The 21,781-nt window shown below is 48.1% G+C and overlaps 6 non-coding genes across 6 annotated transcripts; all 6 read right to left on the bottom strand.

The window, feature by feature from the left end:
• Window positions 1-4,067: 4,067 nt before the first annotated feature.
• Window positions 4,068-4,186, bottom strand: TRNAL-CAA (transfer RNA leucine (anticodon CAA)). The gene is made up of 2 exons: window positions 4,149-4,186; window positions 4,068-4,113 (listed from the first exon to the last, which is right to left on the bottom strand). It is a non-coding gene; the product is annotated as a tRNA-Leu (tRNA).
• Window positions 4,187-4,261: 75 nt separating this feature from the next.
• Window positions 4,262-4,380, bottom strand: TRNAL-CAA (transfer RNA leucine (anticodon CAA)). Its single transcript has 2 exons — window positions 4,343-4,380; window positions 4,262-4,307 (listed from the first exon to the last, which is right to left on the bottom strand). It is a non-coding gene; the product is annotated as a tRNA-Leu (tRNA).
• Window positions 4,381-4,457: 77 nt separating this feature from the next.
• TRNAL-CAA (transfer RNA leucine (anticodon CAA)) lies at window positions 4,458-4,576 on the bottom strand. The gene is made up of 2 exons: window positions 4,539-4,576; window positions 4,458-4,503 (listed from the first exon to the last, which is right to left on the bottom strand). It is a non-coding gene; the product is annotated as a tRNA-Leu (tRNA).
• Window positions 4,577-20,550: 15,974 nt separating this feature from the next.
• Window positions 20,551-20,669, bottom strand: TRNAL-CAA (transfer RNA leucine (anticodon CAA)). The gene is made up of 2 exons: window positions 20,632-20,669; window positions 20,551-20,596 (listed from the first exon to the last, which is right to left on the bottom strand). It is a non-coding gene; the product is annotated as a tRNA-Leu (tRNA).
• A 74-nt stretch (window positions 20,670-20,743) lies between these two features.
• Window positions 20,744-20,862, bottom strand: TRNAL-CAA (transfer RNA leucine (anticodon CAA)). The gene is made up of 2 exons: window positions 20,825-20,862; window positions 20,744-20,789 (listed from the first exon to the last, which is right to left on the bottom strand). It is a non-coding gene; the product is annotated as a tRNA-Leu (tRNA).
• Window positions 20,863-20,936: 74 nt separating this feature from the next.
• TRNAL-CAA (transfer RNA leucine (anticodon CAA)) lies at window positions 20,937-21,055 on the bottom strand. The gene is made up of 2 exons: window positions 21,018-21,055; window positions 20,937-20,982 (listed from the first exon to the last, which is right to left on the bottom strand). It is a non-coding gene; the product is annotated as a tRNA-Leu (tRNA).
• Window positions 21,056-21,781: the final 726 nt, after the last annotated feature.

Below are 21,781 nucleotides of genomic sequence, written 5' to 3'. Positions count from 1 at the left end.
AGACCAAGCCCTCCGTGTCGCACCGAAAGGAACAAGTTTAACCGACTGGTGCGTTCCCAGGTAGAATTCCATATATAGGTGGCAAACACTCTGTGTAATTTTTGGACACAAGTTCTGCTCATACTGAACACTTGAAGTACGTAAAACACTTTTGCAACAAAAAACACATTACAGACTGTAGCGCGGGAAAACATAGAAAAGTTATGCCCTCCCCATTTTTCAGACTGATCCTTGAGCCTTTCTGTCTCTCCTGCCCAGTATTCTGCAGTATTTCCATGATGTTGGAGAGGAACCCCCAAGTATCTAGCAGGAATACTTGTCCATCTCATGTTTGCATACGCCTCCGGCTCTTGCCCCCAATTTCCATGCCAAATGCCCAGAGATTTATCCCAGCTAATGGCACTTCCGGTAGCACTACAGAATGATGTAGCTTCCTTAACAGCTTCTTTAATACTGTCTTTGTCTTTGCAGAATATAGCTATATCATCGGCATATGCCAGTATTTTAACTTCAGTAGCATAAAAGGAGTAACCATGCACCATTTTATTTATGCGAATTTTTAAACATAAGGGTTCCAAATAAAGTGCAAAAAGAAGAGACGAACAGGCACACCCTTGTTTTATACCTGACAGTACTGGAATGTTTACACTTACGGTGTTGTTAACTATAAGGTTTACTGCACACTCTTCATACACCATCTTGATGCCCTCCTTGATAACGCTACCTACATTACAATGTTCTAGTAATAACTGTAGTATGTCATGATTAACTCTATCAAATGCTTTCTGAAGATCCAGTTGTATCATAGCTATGTTATCTTGAGTCATGTCACAGCATTCTAGGATAGTTCTAGCGGTGTGTATATTTGTGTAGATTGTCCTTCCTTTGATGCCACATGTCTGGGGAGGTAATACGAGGTGTGTGATAACGCTCTGCAATCTCTTGGCTAGCACCTTTGTAAATATTTTATAGTCTACATTCGTAAGACTTATAGGTCGATAGGCCTCAACATCCAACAATTTCCTGGGATCATCCGATTTTGGAATGAGTACTACATGACATTTTCTAAAAGATAAAGGTGCTCTTTTTTTTTCATAGCACTCATTTATCACGCGATGTAACGCTTGTGCCAGTTCTTCCTTGAAGCATTTGTAAATGGCAGCCCCTAGTCCATCAGGCCCAGGTGCTTTGCCAGTGCTTAGTTCATCAATGGCCTGTTTTACTTCATTCAGACTAATTGGCCGTTCAAGCGTTTGTCTTACTTCATCGCCTAGCCTTGGCATGAGCGACAAAAATTCGTTTCGAAAGGCTTCTGTATCTTCTATTTTTGGGCTTAGCAGTTTTCGATAGCATTCAACAAACGCTTTCTCTATCAGTTCCTTGTCGCGCGTCACATCGTTTTTATATCTTATTTCTTTTATCTCTTTTTTTATTGCTTGCCTATTTTCTTCCCCGAGTGCCCGCTTAGTAGGCGTTTCCCCTAGCCATAGTCTTTCAGCCCGTGCTCTAACGATCGCTCCACGATATTTCTTTTCATCTATCACTTCGAGCTTACATTTAAGGTCACGTAGTTCCTTGCTAAAGTGTCCAGGGTTAGCACTCTCAACCGCAATCATATAATCTAACGTGCTCCTAAGTTCTTTCTCTTGTTGTTTTTCAATGCTGCGCCGCACGCAAGCTCGTTCAATCGCCGCAATCTTTACTTCATTTTTAAATTGCTCCCAAAGCGCTGTGAAATTGGAAGATTCAACCGAACATATTTCCTCTATCCTTTCCTTTACTTTTTTAACAAAAATTTCATCGTCCAACAGTGTATCATTTAATTTCCACAAGTTCCAACTAAACTTTGACGCTTTTGTCTTGGTTCCTAGTGTCGCTATCACCAAGCAGTGATCGCTAAATGTGACGTTCTTTACTTTGTATGTAGTAATGTGTGGTATCGCAGCTGCCGGAACATATATGCGATCTAGTCTAGCATGACTTACACCTTGGTAGTGCGTATACTGTACGTGCTCGTCACCGTCAAAAATACAACCAACGTCGTCCAGTTCAAGCTCGTTTACAAGCGCGTTTAATAGTGTCGCACTTCTATCGCGGTAAGTCAATCTGTTGATTCTGTCTTGCGGTCTGCACACACAATTAAAGTCTCCAAATAAAATTATGTTCCTTTCGTACGTCATGCATGTTCTCAGGTTATCTATGTATTCTACACGTTCGTTAATGTTATTCGGAGCATACACACATATTGCACGCCAAAGGAGGCCACAAATGCCAAAGTCGATGAATAGAAGCCTGCCATCATCACTGGACTCTACAGATTGCGCTACAATATCGGTGCATTTTCGAACGAGTATCATGCAACCCGCTGAAGTGCCTCTAGCATGAGACACACATACATTATACCTATCCCTGAAAGGTTCGACCATTCTGTGCGTTTGCTCTTCGCTTTCTACTTTGGTTTCCTGCACTGCCATTATGTCAATGTCATTTTCCAACAAGAGACGGCTTAACTGGCACTGCCTCCTGCGGGATGCCAAACCCCTCACATTCAACGTAGCTACACAAAGGGGAAATGTCAGATTAACAGCCATTTTTTGGATTAGCAAACAGACGGAACGGTACTCACATCTGGACAGGCAGTGATAGCAAAAACCAGCACAGGTCACATTCTACTTGTCCGCTATGTAACGTCTTATACTGAGGACAGGCTGGCTGAACACACTTCGCGCCCCTAAGTCGGGGTCAATGTTGAAGCCGACCGCCTATCAGGCGGTATCTTCGGCTTCGGTTTGAGGCCCATTCGTCTCGTTATAGCGGTCTTCGGCGACGGCTCGCCGCTGCTCGATGGTTCGGGTGAGGCTTGAGATCCGTCAGTGGCCTCACGAGGCCTCTTTGCAGCTGCTTTAGCGGCTGCTGTCATTTCAACATCCTCAATGCCTTCGGTCTCGTCTTTCGCGGTAGTCACTGATGCGCTTACTAAAATCGCGTCCTTTCTCTCATTGACGTTTTGGTCGTTAGTCGGCTTCCCAACCAGCACGCTCTTTGCCTCGCCAGATTGGCTGTCGCCGGGCCCAGTGGAGTTTTCCTGAAGTGGAGACGCGTCAGAGGGTGTGCTGTCTGCCGCCGGTTCTTCGGTCGTTGCTCGGGATGCTGCATCGGCATCAGCATGGTCCATTATGTGTTCAGCCATTTCGTCGCCTTTAACTGGACTTGTTACCGCTGCATAGGATCGCACGCAGTCTTGTTCTTCGTGGCCAAATCGTCGGCAGAGTGCACAGCGTGGTATGCGACACTCGCGCCTGATATGTCCAGTTCCATTGCACCGGAGGCATAACGGGGGCCTTCCTGGTACATGCACGAGCGCTAAGTTTTCCGCGACGCGCACCTGATGAGGCAAGTCTTCAACTGTAATTCCAGGCTTTGGCAAGAGTGTCACCAAACGGGTGGTGGACCCTTTATCATTACATCCCTGTACCCGCCACTTTTCGCGGGCGATATCTGTAACCCTTCCGTAAGGGGCTAACGCTGCTCGAACCTCGTCGTCGTGAACGAAATGCAACAGCCAATAAAGCTTCACTCTGATGCCTTGGTTGCAGGGATCATAAACGACACAGGGCTGGTCTTTCACGTTGAATGTTTCTGCCGCAACCATCTTTTTCTTCGAAGCTTCATCACGGAAGGTCACCGCCCACACATGGTTCATTTGGAAGGCGCCAAGGGCCACCACTTCCGGCAGCAGTGCAAGACGCGCGAGCGCATCTCGAAAGTGCTCGACCCGATACGGCCTGGTTTTAACATCCGCGTGCAAAAATACTGTATACAAAACTGATGTACCTGAAGGCAGATGAGGCAAAACAACTTGATAATCCGGGTAAGGCTTATCCGTACACCTGGTGCCACGGCCGAGGGCCGCTGTATCCGCCCCTACGGAGCAAGCCATTCCGCGTCCGTTCACTGCGGTGGCCGGAAGTGGAATCCTCTGGCCATCCTGACACTGCATACATCCCGTGAGAAGAGCGTGCAGTGAGCGGCGCGCACAGCGCGGTATAAGAAAACGCAAAATATTATGTCAGAAGTGGAATTCGAACCCACGCCCACATACGTGGACCAGAATTCTCGTGTAACCCGCATCGCTGGGCAAGGTTTCCCTTGAGTCTGGCGCCTTAGACCACTCGGCCATCCTGACAGTGTATACATCACGTGAGAAGAGCGCGCAGTGAGCGGCGCGTACAGCGCGGTATAAAAAAAACGCAAGATATTGTGTAAGAAGTGGGATTCGAACCCACGCCCACATACGTGGACCAGAATTCTCGTGTAACCCGCATCGCTGGGCAAGGTTTCCCTTGAGTCTGGCGCCTTAGACCACTCGGCCATCCTGACACTGTATACATCCCGTGAGAAGAGCGCGCAGTGAGCGGCGCGTACAGCGCGGTATAAAAAAAAAACGCAAAATATTCTGTCAGAAGTGGGATTCGAACCCACGCCCACATACGTGGACCAGAATTCTCGTGTAACCCGCATCGCTGGGCAAGGTTTCCCTTGAGTCTGGCGCCTTAGACCACTCGGCCATCCTGACACTGTATACGTCCCGTGAGAAGAGCGCGCAGTGAGCGGCGCGTACAGCGCGGTATAAAAAAAAACGCAAAACATTGTGTCAGAAGTGGGATTCGAACCCACGCCCACATACGGGGACCAGAATTCTCGTGTAACCCGCATCGCTGGGCAAGGTTTCCCTTGAGTCTGGCGCCTTAGACCACTCGGCCATCCTTTTTTTTTTTTATTACCGGTTTTCAATATAACATCGTACATATGAATTTCACACTCATGACACAAATGCAAGCCTCTTGAAAGAGGAAACGAAGGCGAGAAACAAAAAAAGCGCTACAAAGCCGTCTATCCGCATAGGACTGACGTTGTCAAATTAAAATTCCTTCATGACTGTCAGAGGTTCGAGCCTCGACAGCCAATCCGGTACACACTTTTGCATTTTCTGCATTTCAATAAATAAGGCCATACACTCTCTGAAATACATACGCGCTGGCCGAGCGTCGACGTTGCAATGGTACCCGGCCATGCGAGCTCGCCATATAGAGTGGAGGGCGTTCAGCATAATAAGATCATACGGTACTCCGCCTTCATCTTTAATTGGCAGATACCTGATCCCTTGGGGGTCCACCGGTAACTCCTTTTTCAGCGTTCGCTTTAGCACGTCCCAAAGGAAAACAGCCGCCCAGCAATGCAAGAAAACGTGATCAATGGTCTCCGGCTTCTGACAGATCAAGCAGTGGGATCCCCACGGCACAAGACAGCCTCGTTCTTCCACAAACGTTTTCACAGAGAGCGTTCCTGTGTGGAGCTTAAAAAAGAAGGTTTTAACCCCCGGTGGCACCTGCATTCGTTTCACCCGTTTAAGGACGTCTTGTCCTGGCCCTCCTCTGTATATGGTTCTGTATAACGGCACTGGGAACACAATGTCGCAGACATCATTATACAGTTTTTTCCTTTTAACTTCAAACAGATAATCATTTGAAAAACGAACTGACAGGAAACGCACGCTGTCGACCCTCTTCCTTAAAATAACCTCGAAGTTTTCCGGTCATGCTTGCCGTACTAACAACATGTGTCGGCAATGCGTCGCTCAACCTGATCTGACATACGGTGCGCAGAAACGGATCTCGCACATCTCGAAAAAACAAAGAGCGGTTGACAAGTTGTCGAACAAAAAGATGCATCAAGCCCACACCCCCGTCCTTCACCCTTCTGAACAAATTTGTTCGGCTACATCTCTCCCATGATGAACTCCAGATGAAAATCGCAAACACTCTGTGCAGCCTTTGCACATTTGCTCTAGAACAATGCAGCACTTGCATAACATAATATAACTTCGCTATAAAAAACATATTACAAATTGTTACCCTTGAAAAAATAGACTGGTTAGTGCTTGTCCATTTGTCCACTTTTTGTTTCGTTTCATTAGTTTGGTTCCTCAAGTACTCATCGCTGCTCTTGTACCTATCGAGGGGAACACCAAGATACTTCGTCGGAGTTTTAACCCAGTTGACATTCGCGAAGTATTCCGGTGCTGAAAACCACTCCCCGTGCCACAGCCCGAGGGATTTGCCCCAATTGACTCTGCTGCCCGTGACGTCACAGAAATGTTTTACTACAGCAATTGTTTCAGTCACACTTGGTTCGTCTGTGCAACACACTGCAACGTCGTCAGCATACGCTAGCAGCTTCACTTCGGTTTCTGCTAATCTGAAACCACGCATATTGTTGTTTGCGGTAATGGCCACACACATTGCTTCTATGTATATAGCAAATAACAGAGGACTGAGGGGACAGCCTTGGCGCACTGAACGCATGATGTTAATGGGGGCCCCCAGAGACTTGTTGACAATTAACCTTGTAGTGCAGTTCTGGTACGCCAAGGCCACGCCCTCAGTGATGATGGTACCGACATTAACATGATCCAGTATGGCGAACAAAATAACGTGAGCAACACAATCGAACGCTTTCTCAAGATCAAGCTGAAGAACTGCAACGCCGCCACCAGTGACGTCACAGCACTCGAGCACACACCTCATCTTATGGATGTTCGAAGAAATTGACCGCCCTTTGATTCCACATGCTTGATGGCCTGCGACTATTTCCTTTATTACGCCTTGAAGTCTAGTCGCTAAGATCTTCATAAATATCTTATAATCAATGTTTGTTAGTGATATGGGCCTGTAGGATGATACTAATCTCAGTTTATCTAATTTATCATTCTTCGGAATTAGAATGGTGTGCGCTTTCCCAAAAGAAGGTGGCAATGATTTCTGCACGTACGCATCATTAAATACTCCTACTAATATAGGGGCCAGTTCTCTTTTAAATGTCTTATATAACGCCGCACTGAGTCCGTCTGGTCCCGGTGACTTGCCCAAGTTCAAGTCGTCGATTGCCTTTTCGACTTCCCTCTCCATTATTTTCCCTTCTAATCGCTCCTTAGTTTCATCACTCAAACGCGGCATGCGATGCAGAAAGTCTGCTTTGAAACCCTCTAAATTCGCTTCCTGAAATGCAAAGAGCGACTGGTAGTACTGGAAGAAGGCGTGGGCTATGCTCTCGTTATCGTCAACAACGGCTCCATTGATTAAAAGGTTATCGACATGGTTTTGTCGTCCGTGAGCCTTCTCTAACCCGAGCGCCCTTTTAGTGGGCGTCTCCCCTGCCGCTAGTGAATCTGCTCTTGCTCGCACGATGGCACCTTGGTAACGTTCTTCGTCGATCTGTTCAAGCTTTTCCTTGACGCTCCGCACATCGTCTTTGTACAGACCAGGCTCTCTGCACTCAAGCGTTATCAGCTGCTGAAGTAGTGTTCGCAAACCCTTTTCTTTATATTCCCTCTCAAATTTAAGACAACTTGACCTTTCTATGGCTTTCATTTTAACCTTTTGTTTAAAACATTCCCACTTTTCTGCTATTGTTTCAGCTGCATCTTCGCGTATTTCATTAACAGCATCCCGTACTCCCTTTACGAAAGATTCATCATTTAATAACAACGCATTCATTTTCCAGATCTCCCACTTAAACGCATGTTTGCTTTTCCCTATACCGACATTACATTTTACGAGACAATGATCTGAGAACGATATGGGTACTACACAATAACCGTGGCATCTTGGAATTGTATCCAGCGAAATGTAGATTCGGTCCAACCGCGCATGGCTACTGCCCTGAAAACGTGTAAAAGTCACATCACGCCCCCCTTCCAGACACTCAAAAACGTCTTCGAGTTCATTTTCACTAATTAGTTTTGATAAGATTTCACTGCTTCTGTCCCGCACACCAGCATTATTGGCTCTATCTCTAGCGGTCATTACACAATTAAAGTCTCCTAGCAGTATAACGCGCTTATCACATCGAACATACTGCGAAAGGTTCGAAAAGAAAAGGGCGCGCTCGTCTACTGAATTCGGCGCATATACACATACGACGCGGAACTGAACATCACACAAAATAATGTCACAAAAGTTGAGTTGAGTTGAGTTGAGTTTAGTGGCACATAAGCAACTTAGGCTATCATGCGCCAAACACTAGGCATAGATTCTTTTGAAAAAGTTGGGGCACCTCAGTGAGTCCTTGTCTGGGCAAGAGCCCGGAGGGTCCCAACAAATTAGCTAAAGACCTCGGCCTTCTTCTCAGGGATGAGAAGGTGGATGAGGTGTTCTGTATTATGTAGTTTAACGCTCTGTGATGTTTTAAAGTTTTATGAGAACTCCTGCTTCTTTTAAAAAGCTAAAAACACATGATACATCAACAAGCGCATCTTCTCCTAAAATCAAAGCTGGGTGAAAAGGGATGTGTTCTTTGTAAAATATGGTAAAAAACGTCTTCCTCAATGGTTCAAGTTTTCTGCATGAAAATAGGATATGGTTTACTGTTAGTTCATCTCCACATAGTTCACATTGGGGTTTGTCTTGCTTTGTTAGAATGAAGTTGTGTGTTAGGTGTGTGTGTCCTATGCGAAGACGGCACAGAATCACTTCTTTGAAACGTTCCTGGTGTGTGCAAGATTTCCATTCACCTAACACGGGTTTTAAAAGGTGTAATTTGTTGTTTGCTTCATTGTTCCAAGCAGACTGCCATTTTTGCCTTAGTTTATAATGTATTAACTTCATGCAGTCGTTAGGAGGTATCTTTACTTTTGTGATTTCTTTGTGCCGGGCTTGTGCCGCGCATGCATCTGCTCTCTCATTGCCACTGATTCCGACGTGGCTCGGAACCCAGCATAATTTAATGTTCAGTCCTTGTGTGGTGGCGTTTATTAAATTGTGTATAATGCCTCCTAATAATGGTGTGACTGCATTTCTGGCATGAAGAGCTGTGAGTGCACTTAGGGAGTCTGTATATATGATACTGTTTGCGAGGTTCTCCTTTATTATTTTGTCTATGGCTACAGAAATGGCGTAACATTCAGCAGTGAAAATGGATGTGCACTGCGGAAGTCTTACTGTTTTTTCCCAGTTCCCTTGTACAATTGCGCTTCCAACATGTTCGTTCGTTTTTGAACCATCAGTATAAAAGTTTGTGAAGCTGCTGTATTTTTCTTCTAGTGCAAGGAATTCCTGAATTATGTGTTGTGGCGGAGTTTGTGCTTTACTGAACTGTGTTAAAGTGAGATCGCAAACTGTGGGAAAGATGAACCATGGGGGTAGTGGATTTTGTCTGTGGGTAATGCCAGGTAATGTGTCCACTATGCCAAGATTCCGACACATCTCTTCAAATCGCAGGAGCAGTGGTCTTGTAGTTTGTGGTTTGTTGTTGAAAATTACTCGTGAAGGGCATTCTGTTACAAGTGGGTAGCAAATGTGTTTTGGTAGAGATTGTATCTTAAGAATATATGCACAGGTTAGAGCCGCTCTTCTAGTTTCTAGTGGGGGTTCGTTTGTTTCTACGTAAAGGCTGGTTATAGGAGACGTTCGGTATGCACCGCATGAAATACGCAAGCCTGAGTTATGTACTGGGTCAAGTTTTTTTAGGTATGTCGGTCTTGCTGAACCATACACTATGCAGCCATAGTCTAAGGAGGAACGTACTAAGTAACGGTAAATGTGTAGTAGGCATGTTCTATCAGACCCCCAATGTTTATATGACAGTACTTTGAGTATATTTAGTGACTGGGAAGCTTTCTTTTTGAGAGTGGTTATGTGTGGTAGGAATGTGAGCTTTTTATCGAAAGTTAGACCTAGAAATTTTTGTTCATTCTTTACTGGAAGTACGGTTTCATTTAGGTGTAGGGTGGGGTCAACCTGTAGGCCTCTTTTGAGTGAGAAGAGGACAACAACTGTTTTTTGGGGTGAAAATTTAAACCCATTTTTGTCTGCCCAGATCCCGAGTTTATTCAATGTAAGTTGTATCTGTCTCTCGCATGTTGGTAAGCTGGAGGATGTGCATGCTATTTGAAGGTCATCGACGTATACAGAATACATAATGGATCTAGGAATGATTTTTGCTATGGAGTTCATTTTTACTATGAAAAGTGTCGTACTTAAAATACAACCCTGCGGCACTCCATTCTCCTGGACAAATTTCTTCGAAAGGGTTGCACCCAGGCGCACATGAAATGAACGGTCGGACATGAAATCTTTCAGGCAGTTCAGCATCCTACCACGAATACCAAGTTCTGCTAGGTCGCGGAGAATACCAAACCTCCAGGTGGTATCGTAAGCCTTATCGATATCGAAAAAGACTGCTAAACAGTGTTGCTTGTGTACGAATGCTTCTCGGACTGTATTTTCAAGACGGACGAGATGATCAGTTGTTGAACACGCTTTTTTAAATCCGCACTGGTGGATGTCAAGGAGTTCACGTGATTCAAGAGTGAACATCAGCCTCATGTTCAAGATACTTTCAAAGGATTTTGAGAGACAACTTGTGAGAGCTATAGGCCTGTAACTGCCAGGGCTGGTTGGTGGCTTTGCAGGCTTCAGAAACGGTACAATCACGGATGTTTTCCAAGCCTCCGGTATTTTTCCCGATACCCATATTTTGTTGAAGAATTGTAAAAGTGCGTTCACAGCAGCTTCTGAGAGGTGAGCCAGCATTTCATAATGTATTTCATCAGGGCCGGGTGCCGTCTGTTTACCTGCGGACAGTACTTTTTGGATTTCGTGAAATGTGATTAATGTATTATAGGGCTCATTTGTACAGCCAATTGTAGGAAGTTTTTGTTTTTCGGTTGTATGTTTGTGCTTTAGGAACGATTGAGTGTAGTGTGAGGAACTTGAAACATTAGAAAAATGTTCCCCTAGTACGTCTGCCTGTTCCTCTATACTTGTTTGTGTGCCAGGAGCTGTTAAAAACGGGATTGTGAAAGGGGAGAAGCTGCCATTTAATTTGTGGACTTGTTCCCACATTTTTTTGGATGTGGTTGAGCTGTTAATAGAAGATATGTAGTTCTTCCAGGAAGTTTTCTCAGCATCTCGACGGATGCAGCGTGCGTTGGCTTTCGCCTTTTTAAAATTTACAAGATTTTCATTGGTTGGGTATCTACGGAAGATGCCCCAGGCTTTGTTTTGTTTCTTTTTTGCTTCCTTACATTCTTGTGTGTACCAGGTTTTTTGATTATGTCGAACCACTCCCGAGGACTGAGGGATAGCTAGCCGCGCGGCATTAATAATGCAGGTTGTGAACAGTTTGTTTTGATCATCGACATTTAGATTACTTGAGAAAACTTTTTCCAGGGTGGCCTGCTCTTGAAATAGTGCCCAGTTTGCCAAGTGTAGCTTCCAACGACGTGGTTTGCTTGGGATGATTTGTGGTGGGGATGATAGGTTAATTTTTACAGGAAGGTGATCACTTCCGTAAGGGTTGTCAACAACATCCCATTTAAAATCTGTAAAAAGCGATGGGGAACTAAAAGATAAATCTAAGCAGCTCATCTTACCTGAGCTCGGAGAGCAATATGTGTGCTTTCCTGTATTGAGCAGGCAGACATTATTTGATAGAATAAAATCTTCTAAGATACGGCCTCTAGTGTCTGTTTGGTCACTCCCCCAAAAAGATGAGTGAGCATTAAAATCCCCTACTACTACATATGGCTCTGGTAGTTGTTTAAAAAGTGCTTCTAAATCATGAAGTGTAACATTTATATGTGGTTCCAGATACACAGTACATATTGTAATTGTTTTAAAATCAAGGACGGTGACTGCTGCAGCTTCATATTTCGTTTGAAGCCTGATTTCATGAGTAGCAGTACCATTTTTTACTATTATCGCGACACCTCCTGAGAGCCTACTGGCTTGCTCTCTATCACAACGAAATACTTTGTAGTTTTTTAAGATGTTGTTATGTTGTGGTCCTAAGTTAGTCTCTTGTAAACATAAAGCCACAGGAGAAAATGAGTTAAGGATATCTTTTATGTCGCTGTAGTTTTTAAGGAGTCCACGACAATTCCAATGTACTAGGAACGTCATGTTTAATTATTTTGTAGGGGTGTGGCTATGAAGGATTAGGTTCCTCGTCTTTGAGGACCCGTTATTGGGGTTCTTTCTTTTTTCTTTTTTTTCAAGGGAGTTGTGCCTCCGCAGTTGCGGGGGCGGACTAGAAGTTGTCTCCATAGCCTCTCCTGAGGCACTGGAGGTCCGCGACACCGCGGGTGTGCGTGTATCAGGCCTCTCCCGTTGGGGAGAGACTTTGCGGGCCGCCGATTTGAGGGCCGGCGGGCTCTGTTTTGTAGGTGGCAGGACAGCTTGTGCTGTCTCTGCCTGGGGCGTGGGTGGCTCTGCCGGAGGCTCGGTAACTGTGGCCTCAGCAGGTGCCGAAGGTTGGTGTGGCGCTACGCCCCGTCGCACCACATCAGCGAAGTTGCTTCTTCCATTGAAAGAGAATGTGTTCGTCAGTGTGATGCGCCTTCTTGCTTCTTTGAATGAAATGTTTTCTTTGGTTTTCAACGTGATGATTTCTTTTTCTTTTTTCCAGGACGGACACGCCCTGGAGTACGCGGCATGTTCTCCTTCACAGTTTACGCAATGCGCTGCACCGTCACAGTTTTCAGAAGTATGTTCTTTAGAAGCACATTTTGCACAAGTTCTGCGGCCCCGGCAACTCTGTGAGCCATGGCCGAACCTCTGACAATTGAAGCATCTGCGGGGGTTGGGAATGTAGTGCCTTACAGGTATCTTTAAGTAGCCGACTTCTATTTGTTCAGGAAGTGTGCTGCTGCTGAACGTGAGGATCAGGTGTTTTGTGTTGATTTCTTTGTTGTCCTTCCGGATTTTGATCCGGTGAACGTCTATGACATCTTGGTCGGTGAGCCCATCAAGCATTTCTTGTTCTGTTAGGTGAACGAAGTCGATTTCTGATATTACACCGCGGACAGTGTTGAGGGATCTGTGGGATGTAATGGAGACAGGTGTGTCCCCAATGGACGCGAGGTTTGACAGTTTTGTGTGTTGCACATTGTCACGAAGTTCAAGCAGCAAATCGCCACTAGACATTTTTGAAAGCTTGTAGCCAGGGCCGAGGGCTTCTGTCAAGGACTTGGATACTGTGAATGGGGACAAGATTCTTGCTGGCTTTTCTTGTACTTCGCTATGTATTACATGATATTTCGGGAAGGTAACTTTCTTTTTCTGGAAAAACTCGCTTGCTTCGGTCCGCCCTCTTTTATGAGAGGGGCGATCATATTGGGGGAAAGGAGGAGCCATAGGAAAAAATATATTGTTCAGCCGCGGTGCCAGCCGCCCACCATGGAGCCCAACGAGGGGACGCGACAGGAACATGCGAACAAGTCCTGCACACGCCAGCTGTACATCAAGGCTATAACCTAATACGACATAACCAAGGTAGGTTAGCCCCACAAGGTTAACCCTTGCCACCTACGAAAAATTGAAGTGAATAGAAGATACAAGAAGACAGGACAGGTGTGAAAGAAGAGGGTAAAGAAAAAGCGTGTGGAGGAAGAAGACAGGAAAAGGTGACTGCCGATTTCCCCCGGGAGGGTCAGTCCGGGGGTGCCGTCTACGTGAAGCGGAGGCCAAAGAGGTGTGTTGCCGCCACCGAGGGGCCATAAAGGTCCAAACACCCGGCATTGGCTCAACCCCCAGGATCCCCTTTTCCCCGGACACGGCTAAGCCGCGCACGGCTACGCGCGGGAGGGTCCAGCCCTCGTGTGCTCGGGTACGTGGTGTCGCAACACACCAAACGCCTGCTGACGCAGACGCCCCTGCGGGGTAATGTCACAAAAAACAAGCCTTCCAGACTGACAAGAAAAAATACTTTGAATGTGCAGTCCAGGCAGTTTCTTCACAAAAAGAATGCACCCCCCAGCGGTGCCTAAGGCATGGCTTACCACCGCAAAATACCTGGTCGTGAAACGGCGCACCATGCTCCCGGTCTCCTCCTCCCCGTCAACCTTAGTCTCCTGGACGGCTAGTACGTCTATATCGTGGTCAGTGACCAACCGTAGCACCTGACTTCGCCTACGACTAGCCGCCAACCCTCTCACGTTTAAAGTGGCAATATTAAGGGACGGTATCTGTGCCATGTTGAGCTAAAGAAAAAAGTAGGCCCGGAGCATGGTGCTTACCGTTCACGACCAGCCCTCGGCTAGCCGCCTCCGGGACCTCCCGGCTTCCCGGCGTTGTTTGTGGGCGCCACTTTGTCCGCAGGCTTTCTCTCAGGTGGGACGTTCGGCTTTGGTTTCAAGCTCGTGCGCCTCCCAAGAGGTGTCTTTGTCGGCGGCCCTTCGCTGGTGCCGGTCGCACCGTCGTTGCGGTCCTTAGTCTGGTCATGGGGGCGCTTGACTGGCGCTCCAAGAGTCGAAGTCCGGTCGCAGTCGAGGACGGCCTCCTCCTGCTGCATTGCCGTCGCATCGTTGTCGGGCGGGTCCTCACTACTGCTCCGCGTAGACTGGACCTCAGCGGTCGCGACCTGCAGCATCCCACTCGGCTTCACGGTAGTATCAGCCACCTTGCTGACCACGCCCAAAGGCGTCGTCCCACTGGCTGTCGCTGTCGAGACCTTGTCTAGCGTTCCTTTAGCAGCGTCCTCCGCTTCGGCCACGTCCATGACGTGCTCTGCCGCAACGTCACTAGCTACTGGACCTGTTACGGTGGCATAAGATCTTACGCAGTCATCTTCGACGTGGCCGAAACGTCTACATAAGGTACATCGGGGGACTCTGCACTCACGGCGGACGTGTCTCGTACCGTGGCAGCGCAGGCACTGCATCGCTCGACCGGGCACGACGACCAAGGCCAACTCTCCGCCGACGCGTATCTGATGTGGCAGGTCCTCCACTTTCATGCCGCTTTTCAATTTGAGAATGACGGTCCTGGTGGTTGAGGTCTTCGTTGCCATGCCTTCGACGCGCCATCGCTCCCGGCTCACCTCCTCCACCTTGCCGAACGCCGCGAATGCCGTCCGAACGTCCTCGTCGGCAACGCCGTACAGCAGCCAGTGAAGCCTTAGCTTCACCTGCTGATCCTGCGGGTCAACGATGACGCATCGTCGTCCCTTAACTTGAAGTTCCTTAAGGTCGAGCATTCTTCTTGTGGCAGTCGCATCGTTGAAGTTCACTGCCCAGACGTGGTTGATCTGGTACGCCCCTATGCATACCACATTAGGCAGCAGGCCCGTCGACAGAAGGGCGTCCCTGAAATCTTCCACCTTGTACGGTCTCGCACGTACATCACCGTGCAAAAAGACGGTATTAATCACTACTTGACCTTTAGGCAGTTGCGGCAAAATAAAGGCATAATCCTTATCGTCGTTTAGCCTGGTTCCGCGGCCAGAAGTGGCCGCTGTCGCTGCTCCACTGGAGCCCATGATTCTGCTGACCGTTCAGCTCGGCTGCCGGAAGCAGAATGACCACTCGGCCATCCTGACACTGAATACATCCCGTGAGAAGAGCGCGCAGTGAGCGGCGCGTACAGCGCGGTATAAAAAAACGCTAGATATTGTGTCAGAAGTGGGATTCGAACCCACGCCCACATACGTGGACCAGAATTCTCGTGTAACCCGCATCGCTGGGCAAGGTTTCCCTTGAGTCTGGCGCCTTAGACCGCTCGGCCATCCTTTTTTTTTATTTATTGCCGGTCTTCGACATTACTCAGACGGTACAGTTAGCACACACTTGTGTATCACAAATTCCAACCGTTGGAGGAGGAAAGAAAAAACGGAAGGTGCGTAAGGAAAGAAACCGCACAATAAAGCCGTCTGTCCATATTGGACTGGCTTTGTCATACTAAAATTCCTTCATGGCTGTCAGGGGTTCTAGCCTCGACAGCCAATCCGGTACACATTCTTGTATTTTATGGATTTCAATAAATCGCGAGATACATTCCTTGAAGTAAGCACGAGCTGGCCTAGCATCAGGATCGCAATGGTACCCTGCCATACGATCCCGCCATATACAGTGTAGAGCATTTAACATAACAAAGTCATAGGGAATCCCGTCGTCATCTTTAATGGCCAGATACCTGATACCTTGGGGGTCCACCGGCAGCTCTTTCTTCAGGGTTCGCTTTAAGACGTCCCAGAAGAAAACTGCCGCCCAGCAATGTAGGAAAACGTGATCTATATTTTCGGGCTTCTTGCATATCAAGCAGTGCGACCCCCAAGGTACGAGACAACCCCGTTCCTCCAGAAACGTCTTAACGGAGAGCGTTCCTGTGTGTAGCTTAAAGAAGAAGGTCTTTACCCCTGGTGGCACCTGCATCTGTTTTACTCTTTTAAGTACATCCTGTCCTGGCCCTCCACTGTATATGGCTCTGTATAAGGGCACTGGGAAAACAATGTCGCATACATCTCTATACAATGTTTTCCTTTTCACATCACAAAGGTAATCATTTGTAAAACGAACAGAAAGGAAGCGTACACTGTCAACAACTTCCTTGAAATAACCACGCAGAGTTCCAGTCAAATTTGCCGTGCTAACAACATGTGCCGGCAAAACGTTACTCAACCTTAGCTGACATACGGCGCGCAGAAAAGGATCGCGAACATCGCGAAAAAACAAAAATCGGTTTACAACTTGACGAACAAAAAGATGCGCCAGGCCCACACCCCCATCCTTCACTCTTCTGAACAAATTTGTTCGGCTGCACCTTTCCCATGTTGATCCCCAGATGAAAACTGCGAACACTCTGTGCAGCCTTTGCACATTTACTCTAGAACAATACAGCGTTTGCAAGACGTAATATAACTTAGTAATAAAAAACACGTTACAAATTGTCGCTCTTGCAAAAATGGACAGGTTAGTACTTTTCCATTTGTCTACTTTTTCTTTCAGTTCCTTGGTTTGGTTCCTCCAGTATTCGTCGCTGCTATTATACCTGTCGAGGGGAACACCCAGATACCTGGTCGGAGTTTTCACCCAGTTCACGTTCGCGAAATAGTCGGGTGCAGAAAACCAGTCCCCGTGCCACAGGCCTAGCGATTTGCCCCAGTTTACTCTGCTACCCGTTACGGCGCAGAAATGTTGTACTACAGATATGGTTTCCGTTACACTTGGTTTGTCAGTGCAACACACTGCAATGTCATCTGCATATGCGAGCAACTTCACTTCGGTCGCTGCCAATCTGAAACCACGTATTGCGTCATTTTCATTAATTGCTACACACATTGCTTCTACGTAGATAGCAAATAATAGCGGACTGAGGGGGCAGCCTTGGCGCACTGAACGCCTGATGTTAATGGGGGCCCCCAGACACTTGTTAACAATTAATCTTGTTGTGCAGTTCTGGTACGCCAAGGCCACGCCCTCAGTGATGATGGAACCGACATTAACATGATCTAAGATGGCAAACAAAATAACGTGAGCGACACAATCGAACGCTTTCTCTAGGTCGAGCTGAAGTACTGCAACACGGCCACCGATGACGTCACAGCACTCGAGCACACATCGCATCTTATGGATGTTTGAAAAAATAGATCGCCCTTTGATGCCACAAGTTTGATGGTCTGCGACTATTTCCTTGATGACGCCTTGAAGCCTGCTAGCTAAAACCTTCATAAATATTTTATAATCGACGTTTGTTAGTGAAATCGGTCTGTAGGATGACACAAATCTGAGTTTGTCTATTTGATCGCTCTTCGGTATTAGAATGGTGTGCGTTTTTCCAAAGGAAGGTGGTAATGATTTCTTTTCGTATGCGTCATTAAATACATGCGCAAGCAAAGGCGCCAGCTCTCTTTTAAAAGCTTTATATAGACCCGCGCTGAGTCCATCAGGTCCCGGTGATTTACCCAAGTTCAAATCGTCGATTGCTTTTTCGACTTCTCTCTCCCTTATTTTTTCCTCTAATCGCTTTTTTACGTCATCGCTCAAACGTGGCATGCGATGCAGAAAACCTGCCTTAAAACCATCAACATTCGCTTCCTGAAATGCGAAGAGCGAGTGATAGTATTCAAAGAAGGCGCGCTGAATGCTATCACTGTCTTCAACGACATTCCCATTCACTAAAATCTGCTCGACATGGTTTCTTCGTCCATACGCCTTCTCAAGACCCAGCGCCCTTTTAGTGGGCGTCTCCCCTGCCGCTAGTGCATCCGCTCGTGCTCGCACGATGGCTCCTTGATAGCGTTCCTTGTCAAACAGTTCAAGTTTTTCTTTGACGTTTCGCACATCGTCTTTGTGCGCACCAGGCTCTTTGCACTCAAGCGTTAGCAGCTGCCCAAGCAGTGTTCTGAAACCCTTTTCTTTCATTTCCTTCTCGAATTTTTTACAACTGGATCTTTCTATTGCTTTCATTTTAATCTTTTCTTTAAAACATTCCCACTTCTTGACGATTGTTCCCGCAGCATCACATTGAACTTCATTAATCGCATCCCGTACTACCTGTAAAAAGGGCTGGTCATTTAGTAACAAGGCATTCAGTTTCCACATAACCCACTTAAATACATGTCGCTTTTTCATTATACCTACGTTACATTTCACAAGGCAGTGATCTGAAAACGACACTGGTACTACACAGTAACCGTGGCATCTTGGAATCATATCCAATGAAATGTACATTCGGTCCAAACGCGCATGGCTGCTGCCCTGAAAACGTGTAAAAGTCACTTGACGCCCCCCTTCCAGACATTCATAAACATCATCGAGTTCATTTTCATTAATTAAATTTGATAACACTTCACTGCTTCGGTCACGCACACCTGCATTATTGACTCTGTCTCCAGCACTCAACACACAATTAAAGTCCCCTAACATCATCACGCGCATATTACAACAAACATATCGTGAAAGGTTCGAAAAAAAACGGGCGCGCTCATCTACTGAATTCGGCGCATATACGCATATGATGCGGAACTCTGAATCACCCATAACAATATCACAAAGAACAATCCTTCCTGACTGACACGAAAAAATGCTCTGAATCTGCAGTCCAGGCAGCTTCTTCACAAGAAGAACGCACCCTCCAGCCGTGCCTACAGCATGGCTAACCACCGCAAAATACCTAGTCGTGAAACGTCGCACCATGCTCCCAGTCTCCTCCTCTCCTTCAACCTTAGTTTCCTGGACGGCTAGTACGTCTATGTCGTGGTCAGTGACCAAACGTAGGACCTGACTTTGCCTACGACTAGCCGCCAGCCCTCTCACGTTTAATGTGGCAATCCTCAGGGACGGTATTTGAGCCATCTTGATCTAAAAGAAAAGTAAAGTAGGCCCGGAGCATGGTGCTTACCGCTCACGACTAGCCCTCGGCTAGCCGCCTCCGGGACCTCCCGGTTTGTTGGTGTCCTTAGACGTGGCCGCTTTGTCGGCAGGCTTCCTTTCAGGCGGTACATTGGGCTTTGGCTTGTAGCCCATCCGCCTCCCATGAGGCGTCTTCGTCGGTGGTCCCTCACTGGTGCTGGGTGCCCGATCCTCGCGGTCCTTCGTCTGGTCGTGGGTGCGCTTGACGGAGGCAGCAAGAGCCCCAGTACGGTCGTCGTTGGTGACGCCCTCGTCCTGCTGCATTGCGGTCGCGTCGTCAATTGCGTCTTCACTGACGTTTCCCGTCGCCTGCCCCTGGGTCGTAGCATCCCGTTCCGTCCTACTCGGCTTCTGAGTAGCCTCAGCCGCGTTGCCGTCTACCTCCAGAATCGTCGTCCCACTACTTGTCTCTGTCGACACCATGTCACCGGTTCCTTTAGCCGCGTCCTCCGCCTCGGCCACATCCATGAGGTGCTCTGCCGCAACATCATTCACTGGTGGGCCTGTCACAGCGGCATAGGACTTCACGCATTCAGCGTCGACGTGGCCGAAACGTCTGCACCGGGTACAACGCGGTACTCGGCACTCACGGCGGACGTGTCCCGTGCCGTGGCAGCGCAGGCACTGCATCGGTCGACCGGGAACGACGACCAAGGCTAACTCTCCACCGACGCGGATCTGATGGGGGAGGTCTTCCACCTTCATGCTGGCCTTCAGCTTGAGAAGGACGGTCCTGGTGGTTGAGGTCTTGGTTCCCATGCCTTCAACGCGCCACCGTTCCCGGCTCACCTCCTCCACCTTGCCGAAAGCCGCGAAAGCCGTCCGGACGTCCTCGTCGGCAACGCCGTAGAGCAGCCAGTGAAGCCTAAGCTTCACCTGTTGGTCCTGCGGGTCAATGATGAGGCACCGTCGTCCCTTCACTTGAAGTTCCTTCAGGGCAAGCAGCCTTTTCGTTGCATTTGCATCGCAGAGGGTCACTGCCCAGACGTGGTTGATTTGGTACGCCCCTATGCATACCACATCCGGCAGCAGGCCCGTCGGCAGAAGGGCATCCCTGAAATCCTCCACCTTGTACGGCCTCGCACGTACATCACCGTGCAAAAAGACGGTGTTAATCACCAGTTGTCCTTTAGGCAGCTGCGGCAAAATAAAAGCATAATCCTTATCATCGTTGAGCCTATTTCCGCGGCCAAAAGTGGCCGCTGTCGTTGCTCCACTGGAGCCCATGATCCTGCTGACCGCACAGCTCGGCTGCCGGAAGCAGAATCACCACTCGGCCATCCTGACACTGCATACATCCCGTGAGAAGAGCGTGCAGTGAGCGGCGCGTACAGCGCGGTATAAGAAAACGCAAAATATTATGTCAGAAGTGGAATTCGAACCCACGCCCACATACGTGGACCAGAATTCTCGTGTATCCCGCATCGCTGGGCAAGGTTTCCCTTGAGTCTGGCGCCTTAGACCGCTCGGCCATCCTGACACTGCATACATCCCGTGAGAAGAGCGTGCAGTGAGCGGCGCGCACAGCGCGGTATAAGAAAACGCAAAATATTATGTCAGAAGTGGAATTCGAACCCACGCCCACATACGTGGACCAGAATTCTCGTGTATCCCGCATCGCTGGGCAAGGTTTCCCTTGAGTCTGGCGCCTTAGACCGCTCGGCCATCCTGACACTGCATACATCCCGTGAGAAGAGCGTGCAGTGAGCGGCGCGTACAGCGCGGTATAAAAAAACGCAAAATATTTTGTCAGAAGTGGGATTCGAACCCACGCCCACATACGTGGACCAGAATTCTCGTGTAACCCGCATCGCTGGGCAAGGTTTCCCTTGAGTCTGGCGCCTTAGACCACTCGGCCATCCTGACACTGCATATCGCCCGTGAGAAGCACGAGCACTGAGCGGCGTAAACAGGGCGGTATAAAAAAAACGCAAAATATTGTGTCAGAAGTCAGATTCGAGCAACGAAGCGGCTTCTCGCCTTCAAGGAGCTGAACGTCAAAGGGCGCCGGTGCCTTATCCTGGACTTAGAGGACCAGCAGGTGAAGCTTCGGCTCCACTGGGTGCTTCATGGCGTGGCCGACAACGACATTCGGACGGCTCTTGCGGCGTTTGGGAGGGTCACTGAAGTGACCCATGAGCGCTGGCGTGTTCAAGGCATCCACGAAAAGGGTTGAACCACGAGAACCGTGCTCCTAAACCGTGCCTGGTATGAAGATCGAGGACCTACCGCATCAGATAACAGTTGCAGGAGAGCTGGCACTCGTAGCCGTGCCTGGACGGCCGATGCAGTGCTTGCGCTACCGCAGTACGGGCAACGTACGCCGAGAATGCAAGGAACTAAGGTGTTCAAAACGTAGACGTTTCGGCCACGGTGACGAGGAGTGCGTACGGACGTACGCAGCGGCTACAGGAACTGCGTCGACGGTAGATTCGGCGGACCACATCATGGACGTTGACTAGACCGAAGCACCTGCAAAAGGAGTTGGGGAAGACGAGAAGCCTGCAGCGACTGTAAAGTCTTCAGTGACTGAGGGAGGAGGAAAAGAAACAGTTACGAAAGAAAACAAACAAACGGCAACGATACGCCCTT

The sequence above is a fragment of the Dermacentor variabilis genome, chromosome 4 (assembly GCF_050947875.1).
Source record: "Dermacentor variabilis isolate Ectoservices chromosome 4, ASM5094787v1, whole genome shotgun sequence".
NCBI classification, from domain to species: domain Eukaryota; kingdom Metazoa; phylum Arthropoda; class Arachnida; order Ixodida; family Ixodidae; genus Dermacentor; species Dermacentor variabilis.
This window is presented reverse-complemented; position numbering and strand designations above follow the sequence as displayed.